General features: G+C 40.8%; 1 long non-coding RNA gene across 3 annotated transcripts in view; it reads right to left on the bottom strand.

The window, feature by feature from the left end:
* Window positions 1–2,400: 2,400 nt before the first annotated feature.
* LOC109928957 overlaps window positions 2,401–10,806 on the bottom strand; it is a 19,086-nt gene continuing 10,680 nt past the window's right edge. For 2 of the 3 annotated variants that reach the window (XR_007262661.1, XR_007262662.1), the window contains exons 3-4: window positions 5,195–5,308; window positions 2,401–3,835 (exon numbers count right to left, since the gene is read on the bottom strand). This is a non-coding gene — a long non-coding RNA (uncharacterized LOC109928957). The remainder of the gene's footprint in view (window positions 3,836–5,194; window positions 5,309–10,806) is intronic. The other variant, XR_007262659.1, reaches the window with a different exon arrangement.

Here is a 10,806-nt window from a genome sequence, read left to right as displayed (position 1 = left end):
GATGGTTTAACCCGAGGGACACCACACCTCAGATGAACAGAGAGATTGAAAAAGAGTCGTTAGCGGTAACTTCAGACGGTGTGAGATTTAAACCCACGCTGTTGGCAATAAGAGAAAAACTGACAAATGCTCCGAGAAAGATTTTGGCTTTCAGAACTGTCTTCAAGGAGGAAGGTATACATTTTGTGTTCCAGCAAACCACAATTTTTCCTGTCATTGTTTTAAAGAGCTGTTCTTGTTCCACTGAAGCCCTCAAGACATGGAATAATTATTAAGATGGGCACTTGGGTCAAGTACTGGAAACTGGGTTTGGAAGCGAGATGTTTGATGACTGACAATGATGTAATGGGCCGAAGAGCCTCTCTCCATGCTGCTAAAAACTCAGTTACTCTATCATTTTTCAACTGAATAATAAAAAGGCAAAAAAGCAATGTCAACAAGAAAGGTTGCAAGCATTGCATGCACCTTCCTTGGTGCTTTCGTAGTTGGGATTCAAACCTCTCACTGCTGAGTTTGGTTTCCAGTCAAGGAATGAGGATTTGTAGTTCATGTACAAAATCTTAAAATGAACACAAATTCCTGACAGTAAAACAGCAAAGAGAGATCTGTCAAAGTCAGTGAGAGTTTCACATCAGAAATGAAACCAAATGGAAGGAAGCCCTGAAATTCATTGCCTTTGTCTGCTCAGACACTGTACTACAAAAAAAAACTTGCTTCTTATTGAAACAAACAGGTTTTTTGGAGAATTAAGGGGTTGGATTCAGAAAGGTTGGTTCCCTTCTAGGGCAGTCTCGGACCAGAGTACCTCATATCAGAATGGGGTTATGCATTTAAACCAGAAATGAGGAAGAAATTATTTTCTCACATGGTTGTGAATTGGTGGAATTCTTTACAGCAGAGGTTAGTTGTGGCTGGGCCATTAAGTATATTTAAGGCCGAGATCGACAGATCGTTAACCAGTAAAGCTATCGAGGTTTCTAGGGAAAGGCAACAAAGTGCAGTTCAGGATTTTCAGATCAGACAAATCTCATTGAATGGCGGAGAAGACTTGATGGTCTGAATGGTCTCTTTCTGTTCCTAAAATCGATGGTTGTAGTATGAGGCTGCAAAACTCTCTGCAGTAATATGTGCGAGACGAAAAATGCATGGAACCCCTCAGAATGCTGAACAGAGGTGAGATGTGCAAAGGACAAGACACAAATGTTCCCCCATCTCCCGACAGATTCTCTCCATCTGTTAAATTCACCCTTTTTATGTTTATCTCTGTGTCTTTTAACACTGGATTCTTATTTCATATCCACGACCTTTTCATCAGATCCAGGCGAAATTTCACGTGTTTGATGCCACAGGGAGAAATGAAAAAAAATCTACAAGCTGTGGGGTGCAATTTTGGAAGGCAGAAGGGCGAGAAAAGGATGATAAAGAGAGAATGAGGAATGATAACGTTCAGATGATTTTGAACGTCATCGTACACAATCTAGGGAATGTTACAACCCATAGACAATCAACAATGAGGAATGTAACAAAAACAGAAATTGCTGATTAAACTCAGTAGGTCTGACAGGGTCTGTGGAGGGAAAGCATGGTTACCGTTCCCGGGTCAGAGATCCTTCTTCAGAGCTCTTCAGAACGAGGAATGTAACTGTTGATTTGTCAAATAAATTGTCAAGTTCAGGTCTGTCCATCTGAGTGAGTTGGTGATCTGTTTGGCACCTTCGATATTGAGTGTATGTTAATGGTACATTGCTGCGTGTGCGTGTGTGTGTGTGTGTGTTTCTGGCTGTCACATTCTGAGTGATGTGACACGGTGGAATTGTATAGCCAGGAGAGCCTGTCAATAAGTGTGTTCTCATTCAAAAGCAAGAAAGAAGTAACAATGTATATCAATTGTGGGTTACCTGGTAGGAAATGGCAGAGTGGCGTAGTGGGAGTGTGCTGGGCCCATCACCCAGAGGTTACTGGATTGAAACCATCCTCCCCTGTTTACACCAACAAGCTGATAGTTGCTACATTAGTAGTAGCAGCTAAGCTAATTTTGCTCACATTGTCTCTGCATCAGCTTCTTGCTCCCAGTTAACGCTTCAATCTGCATTAAACCACATTTATCCCGACATGGACACAGACTTTGTGCAAACACACACCAGCTGATGCTTTTCACTGTCATTCAATTACTTTGTCACCAGGAATTAACGGTCTGGAATTGGTGGTCCGAATGGCCTTCTCCTGTTCTCTGTCACTCTGGGATGATCTGAACAGTGAAAGTTATTCTCTACAATAAGGCAATGCAACAGGGAGATGGCAGTGTAGTGTGATATATCTCCTAGTAATCCCTGGAAACTGAGACAGGGCAGCTGCTGGAGTTTAAATTCGATTAATAAAATCTGGAGTGTAAAACTGATTTCAGAAACAGAGACCATGACTTTAATTTCCTGAAATCCGATTCATTAATGTCCCTTCGGGAGGAAAGTCCTCACCCAGTTTGGCATACAAGTGACTCCAGCCCCACAAAAACGTGTTTGACCCCTAATTGTCCTCAGCCATCAGTTCAAGGTGAATTCGGAATAAACAACAAATGCCGTCCTGACCAGTGATACCCACATCCTGTGGAAGAATAAAAACACATTCACAACAGGGAATGTTGGGCCTTCTATCTGCATGGACTCGATTCACCTGATTGCCCAATCTGGATAGAGACAAGGACACCCGCACCACAGAGAAACCAGGCCTCCTGCAATCACAAGCACCTTCCTCTGCATTCAGTATTATCCAACCAAGACGAAGTAGGATAAAGAGGAAAGGAGAGTTCACAAGGGGCATATAAAAGGAAAGGAATGGTACATTAAAACACAGAACAAGTAGGAATCAGCTTGGACAAGAAGTTCAGCACAGGATCAAGAGTCAAATACAACCATATAAGGACACAGTTATTGTGGCTCAGGTAGTTTAACTGCATATCCATAACAGTGAACAGTCAGCAGTTACTTCAGGTTCAGAGACCATCTGTTTAGCTTCACATAGTCATGTAAGTATTACTCATAAGGGAAGGCTTGCGTGCTGCCAGCTGATGGTGGGGATAGAGAATCTTGGAAGATAATGTGGAAGTGGAAGTTCTTTTGAAATTAGAGGACCCAGAACTTTGTAAGAAACTTAACAGCATTCTGTTTTTGAGGTTAATGATTGGTATAAAATAAATTATATGTCAATGTTACATGTCATCATTCTGACGTGTAAATGTCTTAATATGCTGTTTTGAGCTGTCAATGGTAGAGCGTCTCCGAGGTAAACTTAGAGGCCTCTTCTGCATTTATGTGGTATAAGTTTGAATAAATTCACCTTGTTTCGATTTACTCAGTTCGGAAGGTGCAATCTTTTCAAAAACTGGCTATCACAGGAACAATAATTTTCTCTGATTCCCAGTGACTTTAGCTTTGCTACGATTCCTTGATACAATGCTCTGTCAAATGGAGCCTTAAGATAGTGGATAGTCACTCTCACATTTGGAATTCAGCTGTTTGGTCCATGTTTGCACCAAGAATGTAAGGAGATCAGGAGCTGAGTGGCCCTTACTTAACTCAAACTGAGATCCATGACCATGATATTACAAAGCATGTGCTGTTTGATGTCATTGTTGTCACCCTGTTTTCACTGCATTTACATATCGACAGGCCACACGACTGAAGGCTTGTCCACACAGACCACATGTATGGTTTCTCTTCACTGTGAACGATGCCTTTTTCCTTCCATGTTCAAAGCTCCTGAGAATTGAGTGTTACTGGCAGCTCTTGATCCAATGTTTGACTTGAGTGACGTCTGTAAATTCTGCCTCTCCAATTCCCTGGAAAATAAATTTAAAACAGTCAAAAGTGGAAAGAAAGTTACCGGATTGTCAAAAACCCACTTGGATCATTCATGTCCTTGAAAGGACAGAAGTTGAAAAATACATGACAGAACAGGCTGCCGGAACTGGCTGCAGGGCCAGTCATTATTTCGACAGAGCCAGCACAGTTGGGGGTTTGAGTGATGCCACAACAATGCTGTCTGTGTAACAATACAAACTGTACAACTGTCTGACCATAACCTGTGTCAGTCTGTAATTGGGTAAATGTAAATGACCTAAGCTTGCTGAAAAAACATTACTGTAAGCACGTGGGAATTCGCGGGCCACCTTCAGATCCCTGCAATCCCCCGTTGTACTGGTGAGACTTGCATCTGGAATACTGTGTTCAGTTCTGGTCACTGTACTTACAGAAGGTTGTTAATATGTTGGAAGCATTTCAGAGGAGATTTAATTGATTAATACCTAGAATGAGTGGATTCCCTTTTGAGGAAAGGCTAGACAGGGTGGGCCTGTATGCTCTGCAGTTTAGAGAAGAGAAAGAAACTAAATTGAAACATAAATGACGCTGACGGAGCTGACCAGGTGGATGTTGAAAACATGATCCCTCTTGTGGGAGAATCTAGAACTGAGGGCCATTTTTTAATGGTAAGGGTGAGTCCATTTGAAATGGTGAGGAACATTTTTCTCAGATGGTTGTGAATCCTTGTAATTCCCTTCGTCAAAAGGCAGTGGATGCAGAATCTTTAATTTTTTTTTAAGGCAGAGGGAGACAGATTCTTGATGACCAAGACGATGAAAGATGTTGAGGGAAATGCAGGCACATGGAGCTGAGGTTGAAGTCAGATCGGCTGTGATCTTATTGAGTCGCAGAGGGGCCGAGTGGCCTTCTCTTATTCCTCATTCGTATGCTCAAGTAAACAAAAGAACAAAGAAACTAGAATCTCGTCTGATTACTGGGGTCGAGGAGGGTATTTGAGCTCTCACTTCATCCACCCAGTGCGTTAATTCCTTTCTATCCCCTGAACAGCTTCAATTAATATGTGAAAATTTTAATTAAATCAGCCCTCATCCTTCCAAATTCCAGGGAATACACCATTCCTGCTGAGCTGATGCATTTTGATAGGAGTCGAGAACATACAAAACAGGAGCCAGAGTTGTCAATTCTACCATCACTTTGTACCCTATTATAATTTCTCTGTTTCTGATTGTGAGGAGATCCTGTACTCTTCTTCACTAATCTTTTACTATCAATTTTCAATTAAGAGTTTAATGGTGATCATGAAACCATTGTTGTTCATCAGGACAAACCCATCTGGCACACAAATGTCTTTTAGGAAGGGAAACTGTCATCCTTACCTGATCTGGCCTACATGTGACTCCAGCCAGTCAGCAATGCAGTTGAGTCTTAATAGCCCTCTGTACAATCATGGATGGGCAATGAATTCTGGCCGAGCCAGTGATGCCCACATTCTATGAATGAATGAAAAAGAAAATGCTATTGGTTTGTTTGGTCTCTGCACACGTACTCTCATGTTCTATATTCTAGTTTTTATTAAATCCCTTTACTGAAATCTAAACTGTTCCCAATCCTCAGGTCTGTTGTTTTATTTACCTAATTTGTATGCTGTTTCCTTAATTTCAATACCCGTTCATTTCCCTGCCGTGGTTTGATCATGTTTCCCATTTTATTCTTATGCCAGACTGGGATGAATAACTTTCACAGCTTACCACGTCCTCTTTCAATGTTTACCATTACCCATCTCTGATCACCCATTTAAATACTGATCCACAATTTATCACAAGTAGCTCATGCCTCATACCATTATAACTTGTTTCATTTAATTATGGGACCCTAGTCTCAGAAACAACATAGAACATAGAATGGTACAGCACAGTACAGGCCCTTCGGCGCATGATGTTGTGCCAAAATTTTACCCTAAACCTATGGTCTATCTCACCTCCACCCTTATCTTAGACTATCATCCATATGCCTGTCTAATAGCCACTTAAATGCCCCTAATGAGGCCGACTCCATTACCCTCTCCGGCAATGCATTCCACGCCCCTACCACTCTGAGTAAAGAACCTACCTTTGACTTCTCCCCTATATCTACCTCCACTCACTTTAAAACTATGCCCCCTCATAATAACTACCTCCACCTTATGAAAAAGTCTCCGGCTGTCCACTCCATCTATACCTCTGTAATTTTGTACACCTCTATCAAGTCAATATCACTCTCCATCTTAATGAAGAAATCTGTCCTATTGTGGTCACTCTTCCTTAATGGCCCATGCACAACTGGATCGTCAATTATTCCTTTCTTCATTAGCCAATACCCATCTGCTTCTTCAATGTATTGATTCATAAAATTGTACCATATGCACACTACGATTTCCTCCTCTATCGTATTGCTACGGTTGTGATTTGCTCAAGTTATATGTAGGTTGATGGCACCCATAATTACAGCCATAACTTTATTCCTTCTATCTCTAAATCCCATTCTAATGCCTTCCCCAATTTTAATGCAGCTTGGGGTCTATATGCAACACTAATATTTTTTTCTGTCCATTAGTGTTTCTAAGCTCAAGCCATACAGATTCTACTTCACCACACCCTATATCCTGGCTCACATCATATTACTTTGCTGTTTTAATCAGCAGTTCTAGCCTAATCCTTTTCCTTTTTGCCTGGCCAACCTATCCTCCTTAAGACAACCCACAAATTCCAGGTTTCAATCCAGCAAATTTCCTCTGAACCACTTTGAATGTATGTACACAAGACTAAAACCTGCACATGGTATTCGAGATTTGGTCGCTCCCCTTCTCTGTGCAAATGAAACAGAACATCCTTACGTTGATGCTTAATTCCTATCATAAGAAAGGATATAGCCTATTGTTTATCTGTGACACAGAAAGATCTTGATCAATTGGGTCAATGGGCTGAGGAGTGGCGGATTGAATTTTATTTGGATAAATGTTTGTTTTAGCAAAATGCAATACTTCACAAGGACAGGAATATACAATTAACGGTAGGGCTCTGGGTTGTGTCGTAGAACAGAAAGACTTTGGGTTTCAGGTCCATCATTGTTTAAAATTTGGGTCACAGATAGACACGGTGGCTAAGAGGGCATTTAGCACACTTGTCTTCATTGCTCAGGCCTTTGAGTACAGGAGTTGGGAAGATATGTTGAGGTTGTAAAGGATTTTGGTGAGGCCTCTTCCGGAGTACTGTGCGCCGTTCTGGTTGTCCTGTTTTTGGAAGGATATTATTAAACTGGAGTGGGTTCAGAAAAAAAAAATACTAGGATATTGCTGGGAATGGAGGGTTTGAGTTATAAAAAAGGAGGCTGGATAGGCTGGGACATTTTTTCACTGGAAGTTAGGAGTTTGATGTTTGACCTTATAAAGGTTTATAAAATCATGGCAGGCATAGATAAGGTGAATATTAAAGGTCTTTTTCCTCAGGTGGGGGAGTTCAAAACTAGGGGACATATTTTTAAGGTGAGAGCATTAAGATTTAAAGGATGACATGAGGGGCAACTTGTTCTTTTTTTTTTAACGTAGATTGCGCTCAGGAATAGCCAGAGTAAGCGATGGATGCGAGTACAGTTACAACACTTGAAAGATATTTGGGTAGGTACATGAATTTGAAAGGTTTAGAGCGATATGGGCCACAAGCAGGAAGATGGAATTAGTTTAGTTTGGCAACATGGACGGCACAGACAATTGGACTGATGAGTCTGTTTCCATGCCGAATGGCCCTATGACTGCATACTGTATCTGCATTCTAACTTTGAAACTCATACTTTATAAACCCTAAATCCCTCTGCACCTCAGCATTCTGCAGTCACTGAGCATTTAAGCAATATGGTGCTGTTATTTATTCTTCCTGCCAAAGTGAATGATTTCACATTTCCTTACATTATACACAGCCTGCAAGATATTTTGCCCATACTAATGTTCTGGGTTTCAGACGTTATTGGAAGGATAGAAAGGGAGGCAAAAGAGAACAGGGAGTGCTGTTTTTTTTTTTATTAAGGAAAACATCACTTCTCTAACTAGAAGAGATTTCTGAAAAAGCGTCCAGTGAAAATATATGGGTTGAAATTAGAAATAAGAAAGGAATGATCATACGATGGAATTGTCCTAAAGGCCCCCCAATAGTCAGAGGGAAACTGAGGAATAAATATGTAGGGAGATTGCAGATATATCTTGGAATAACAAGGTTGTGACAGTCGATGATTATAATTTTTCTAACATTGACTGGGACTGCATGGTGTTAAAAGTTTAGATGTTGGATAATTTGTTAAAGAAAATTTTCTTCAACACATTTATCAATAAGTCAATGTTGCTCCTAAAGAAAGACAAAAAAAAAACAAAAAAAACTTGAGCTCCCCTTGGATAATAAACCAGAGCAAATGACTGAGGTGACATTTTTGGAACACTTTGGGTCTGGTGATAATAATTCTGTCAGCTTTGAAACAGTCATGGAAAAGGATAAGCCTTCCATAGAAGTTAAACGTTTTTAATTGGAGTAAAGCAAATTCTAAGGTATAAGACAAGAACTTCCAAAAGTTGAATGGAATAGACTGCAGGTAAAGGGATATCTGATAAGTGGGAGGCTTTGAACTCTCATTATGACACTTTTGAGAGTCATTAATTTCCTATCAGAGTGAAAGGTAAGGCTGGTAGGATTAGAGAACAATGGATGAAAAAGATATCATGTTTTAGGCTAAAATAAAAAATAGTCATATTACATGTAAACAACTGGGTTCAAATGAATCTCTTGAACAGTATAACCAGTGTAGGGGCATTCTTAAGCAGGGGATCAGGAAGGCAATGAGGGGATATGAAATTGCATTGATAGATAAGGCTAAGGATAATCCAAAGAGATTCTACAAGTGCACTAAGAGCAAGAGAGCAACTCGAGAGCAAGCAACGCTCTGTAAAGATAAAAGAGGTCATCTTTGTGTTGAACTGTAGGAAATGAGAGAGATATTAAAGGAATATTTTCCATCAGTTGTTACTGTGGAGAAAGAAATAGCGGCCAGAGAACTCAAGGAAAGGAATATTACGTTTTGACGACAGTTCACATGGACAGTTTACTGGAGCCACTGGAGATTCCTCCATCTTTTCATTTTTAATGAATATTCTCTCCTCAGTAAAGACTGAGGAGAAATCATGGATGAAAAGGAAATACGGGAAACAAGTGGGGATGTTTTGGACCACAAACATATTACCAGACATGAGGTGTTTGCAGCCTTAAATCTCATTAAGGTGGATTATTCCCTTTGGGCCTGATCAAGTCCATCCTTGGACATTGTAGGAGGCCAGGGAAGAAATTCCAGAGGCCCTTGCAGAGATTTCTGCTTCATCTTTAGCCTATTGGTGAAGTTCTGGAAGACTGGAGGGTAGCAATGTTGTTCCCTTGTTTAAGAAAGGTAGCAAAGACAAGCCAGGGAACTACAGGCCAGTGAGCCTGACATCAGTGGTAGGCAAAGTTATTCGAGAGGATATTGAGGGACAGGATCATTAAACATTTGGATTATAAAGTCTGATTAGGAATAGTCAGCATGGATTTGTGAACTGGAAGTCATGTCGGACAAATCTTTTAGATTTTTTCGAAGAGGTAACCAAGAGGATCGATGAGGTTAGGGAAGTGGATGATGTCTATATGGACTTTAGTAAGGCCTTTAACAAGGTCCTACACAGCAGGCAGGTCATGAAGGTTAGGTCACAAGGGATCCAGGGAGAGCTAGCTAATGGGAATCAAATGGTTCGATGATAGGAAGCAGAGGGTGATGGTTGAAGGTTGTTTCTCAGACTGTAAGGCTATGCCCAGTGGTGTGCTACAGGGATCGGTGCTGGGACATTTTTTTATTCGTTATTTACATAAATGATCTGAATGTAAATGTACAAGGCATGGTGAGTAAATTTGCGGATGATACAAAATTAGGAAGTATCATTGATAGCAAGGAAGCTTATCAAAAATTATAGAGGTATCTAGATCAGATGGGGAAATGGACTGAGAATTGACAAATACAATTTAATACAGATAAGTGTGAGGTGGAAAGTCAAGTCAAGGTAGGATTTGTACAGTGAATGGTAAGGACCTGAGCAGTGTTGTGGAACAGAATGACCTCGGAGTACAAGTACATAGTTTGTTGAAAGTGACATCACAGGTAGACAGGGTGGTGAAGAAAGCATTTAGCATGCTGGCCTTCACTGGTCAAGGAATTGAGTATAGGAGTTAGGACATTACGTTACAATTCTACAAGTCATTGGTGAGGCTGCATTTTGAGTATTCTGTACAGTTTTGGCCACCGTGTTATAGAAAAGACATAGTTAAACTGGAAAGTATGCAAAGATGATTTATGAGGATGTCACCAAGACTAGTAGGCCTGAGTCATAGGGAGATGTTGGCCAGGATAGCACTTCATTCCTTGGAATGTAAGAGAACGAGCGGTGACCTCATTGTGATGTATAAAATCATGAGGGGATAGACAGGATGAAGGCAAATAGTATTTTTCCCAGGGATGGGGAATTGAAAACTAGAGGGCATAGGTGTAAGGTGAGAGGGGAAAGATTTAAGAAGGAACTGAGGATGAACTTGTTCACGCAGAGAGTGGTGTATATTTCAAATGGGCTGCCAGAGAAAGTGGTTGAAGCATGTACAACAGCAACATTTAAAAAACATTTGAATAGGTACACGGATGGGAAGGGTTTAGAGGGATAGGGATCAAATGCAGGCAATTAGAACAAGCTGAGTGGGCATCATGGTCAACATGGACCAGTTTGGACCAAAGGGTCTGTTTCCATGCTGTATTACTCTATGACTCTCAATCTCCAGGACTCATTCTGGTGCATCCCATTCAGTTGTATCAAGTTAAGGGGAAAATGTAGGGTCCCTTGCAGAAATACGTGCATCATCTATAGCTACAGGTGAGGTGCCAGATGACTGGAGAGTGG

This window comes from Rhincodon typus, chromosome 8 (genome assembly GCF_021869965.1).
Source record: "Rhincodon typus isolate 14 chromosome 8, sRhiTyp1.1, whole genome shotgun sequence".
NCBI lineage: Eukaryota > Metazoa > Chordata > Chondrichthyes > Orectolobiformes > Rhincodontidae > Rhincodon > Rhincodon typus.
Note: the sequence above shows the minus strand (reverse complement) of the source record. Positions and strands in the feature narration are given on the sequence as shown.